Source organism: Typopeltis vanoorti, chromosome 21 (assembly GCF_054136105.1).
Source record: "Typopeltis vanoorti isolate ZY-2024b chromosome 21, IOZ_Tvanoo_1.0, whole genome shotgun sequence".
NCBI classification, from domain to species: Eukaryota; Metazoa; Arthropoda; class Arachnida; order Uropygi; family Thelyphonidae; genus Typopeltis; species Typopeltis vanoorti.
This window is the reverse complement of record NC_143569.1, coordinates 43,878,638-43,882,298: the sequence shown is the minus strand read 5'-3', so window position 1 is coordinate 43,882,298 and position 3,661 is coordinate 43,878,638. Positions and strand designations below refer to the sequence as shown.

Genomic DNA, 3,661 nt, shown 5'->3' with positions numbered 1-3,661 from the left:
GCTTCACCGGCTTTAGCTATCACAGGTGGGGGAGGACCTGAGAACCCGAGCGGCGAAGGCTTACAGCGAGGCGGTGCAGTTCCTTGTGAGCTGCTTCACTCGGGCCAGATCCTTCCTCCACCTCTAAGTTTAACTTTCAATTTTTGCTTTTCTGTGTACTTTTTTTTTGTTTGTTTTGTTACATGTTTCCTTTTTAGGATTTTTCCTTTTTTGTAAAGTGAAAAATCAACGACCGTTTTAGAAACGCCCCTGGGGGGCAAACAGCTAAAACAGGTCATCTGGGGCCTCTTTAACCTACTCTACCACTATGCACTCTATCTTTATTTCCTCTCCTACTATCTGCTGACTCTCAGCCTATCTTACTCTACAGGCCGATGATGAAGATTTGTTGAACTCACAAATTATTATTATTATTATTATTATTATTATTATTATTATTATTATTTTATACTTGATAAGCAGCTGTCTATTTATTATTGTATTAAGGACAAGGCATGTCCTGCTCCACGGAGCAGAGTCTGGATCTGGCCATGGATACGCCATACGAAGAACTTTTGGCAATATCCAAACATGTAGGCAATCTACTGCACACCAAATGGCCAGGAAAAGTCGTAATTCATCACATAAAAGAAGTTGATATAGATGACCCTCAACTCTCAGAACTTCTCCCCAACATCCCTCAAGACAGCACCAGCGAACTTGCAACAACAGCTGATGACAATCCTCTTGTAGACCACAGTGATTATCAAGAGGTCCGCGCTCGTAAGAAACGCAAAACTGCAGCAGACAGTCCTGTTCGGGACGCTCCTGCCTCCACTAGAGAAAGGATACCTCCGATTGTTCTCCGCGAAAAACATAAATGGATGTCTCTAAGAACTACGATGTCCAATCTACAGATCTCGTATAGCCATGCGAAGAACGTCTCAGATAGTATTAAAATTCAACCTAAGACAGTAATGGATTATAGAAGCATTCAGTACCACACCTTTTCACTTGGATCAGAGAAAAACCTCAAAGTGGTGATCAGAGGTGTATCTGAGGATGTTTGAGTTTATGAATAGCCAGACGGTTATGATTTGTATTTATCAATTTCTCTTGTTTAAACTTTAAGTTATATTATTTACCCCTGAAGATGTAAATCCTACAATTTACATCTTCAGGGATGTAAATCGTAGGATTTACATCGGGAACTATTATTTCATTGTTGTATAACTGAATAATAAAAAATGTGGTGTAAACATCGAAATATATGTCTTTTGAACCAATTAGCCACAGAAGTCTACGCCTGCAAATAATAAACTCTATCTTACGCTACAAATATTTCCCTTCAAACTGGAAGTTAGCAGATATAATCCCAATCCATAAACTTGGAAAAGACCCGCGATTACCTCAAAGTTACAGACCAATTAGCCTCATCTCAAACCTGGGCAAAATCGCCTAGAAAGTTATTCTGACTAGACTCCAAGAATTAGTGCACAGGCTAAACATTATTCCTGAGGAGCAGTTTGGGTTCCGTCAATCTCATGGCACCACACAACAGATATATAGATTGGTAGAATATGTTACCACAGGATTTAATTGGCGTCAATGCACTGGGGCTGTTTTCCTGGACATAGCCAGTGCATTCAACAAGATTTGGCATTATGGCTTGCTACACAAAATGATTTCTTTTGGTACACCATTGGGAATGGTTCAACTGATCAGGTCATACCTCTACGATAGGAGTATGCGAGTTAAGTTAAATGGCGCACTCTCAATACAGAAGTGCATCCTGGCTGGAGTCCCACAAGGATCTCTACTGGCATCGACTCTATTTTCTATATATATGTGTGATATCCCGCACAACCCACTGTCATCTATCAAGGCCCTATATGCAGATGATACTGCGATACTGGCCATCTTTTTATCTTATGAGATCTTTAAAACCGCATCTAGCAATCAAGAAACTGCAGGAAAATCTACTGCTAATCGAACAATATTTCGCCAAATGGCGACTCCAAGTAAATCCTCAAAAGAGCGTAACAGTGCTATTCGCCAAAAGACCAATGCTCCGTACTGGAGACATCCTCCTATTAACACAAAAATCCCATGATTTACTGAGATCAAATATCTTGGCGTACTGATGGACAAAAGACTTTCAGCTTTTCCCATGTCAAGACTATCTGTCTAAAGACATCAAAAATCACTGCCCAGCTCTATCCTTTAATTAATAAGAACAGTAAATTGAGCACCAGAATCAAGTTACTTATATATAAATTGATGATTTGTCCTATACTCACCTGCTTCTCCGGCCTGGAGCCATATTGCTAATACCAATATACTCAAACTACAATGTGTACAATATAAATGTCTCAGAATGATCCTCAACGCACCATGGTTTGTCCGTACTGTGCAACTTCACCGGGACACAAATGTAGACTACAGCAACTAAGTTCTTCTCCAAAGCATCTGTGCACCCTGATAAACTGATTCAACTAGCGTCAAATTACGACGCAACAGATTACTTTAAGCATAAAAGACCAAAAGCTATCTTAAACTGCAACCCCAATGAATAATCCTCAGGGCGAGACAGGCTCATAAATCTTTTCCCACTCACAGTTTTCCTCATCAGATAGCGGGGAATATGAAAAGCATCTGCTTCACCCTTTAGGTCAGTAATGTTAAAAGTTAAGTTTTATTCAACTGCTCAGGTTTCTCTTCATTTTGTGATAATCTTTCGCCTTTTGCTAAAGTTTACCGTGGAGGGGAGCATTACAATGAGCCTATTGGCGAATTTTTATGGTCCCATCTTTTGGTGGGACTTATTTTGAACATAAGGAAAGAATTACACCACTGCTTGTATCACACACCTGATATTACACCAATTCTTGTATCACACGTAATTTGTTTCGCGGAATTTTGTGGATTTCCTCCCGCATAGAGATATAAGGAAAGAATTACACCTATGTTTATTGTGTGTGTGTGTGTGTGTGTGTGTGTGTGTGTGTGTGTGTGTGTGTGTGTGTGTGTGTGTGTGTGTGTGTGTGTGTGTGTGTGTGTGTGTGTGTGTGTGTGTGTGTGTGTGTGTGTGTGTGTGTGTGTGTTGTAATTATCAGGAGAGAGCACTCCGCCACAAACTACATCTGCGTTTCTTGTTTCGCGGAATTTTGTGGATGCATACAGATAGGAGGGGGTGCTGAAAAGTTCTCATAAACACCTCCCAGAGGCAAGGCCGTATTCATGAGTGTGCGAACTGTGCGGTGGCACAGAGGCCCCAAAGCACAAAAAATTGAAAAAAGAAAATCAATTAATTTTTTAATTATTATTAAAAAATATTATTATATAGAAAAATATATGTATATAATTTTACAACCAACTATTGTTGTTATAGTAAGCGAAATAAGATCGTAGCGCTAGAGCGGTAGTATTTGAAACTACTCTGAGATATATAACAATATCGTACAACATAGCGTTAAATAGGGAAAAGTGCATTTAAAAACAGGTGTTTTTAATAATTTTAAGAAGTTTTTTTATTTTAGTTTATGATTTTATGAACAAGTACATACACATACTGACATGGCAATTTATTTATGTGACATTACTTGCAAAACATTAAAAAAAATATATTTTGAAACGCCTATTTAAATATATCCCAAATGCATGAAACATCTCTGTGCGTATA

General features: G+C 38.8%; 1 non-coding gene across 1 annotated transcript; it reads left to right on the top strand.

The window, feature by feature from the left end:
* The first annotated feature begins 2,682 nt into the window (after positions 1 to 2,682).
* On the top strand, positions 2,683 to 2,801 carry LOC150094809 (U5 spliceosomal RNA). Its single transcript, XR_016550206.1, has one exon. It is a non-coding gene; the product is annotated as a U5 spliceosomal RNA (small nuclear RNA).
* Positions 2,802 to 3,661: the final 860 nt, after the last annotated feature.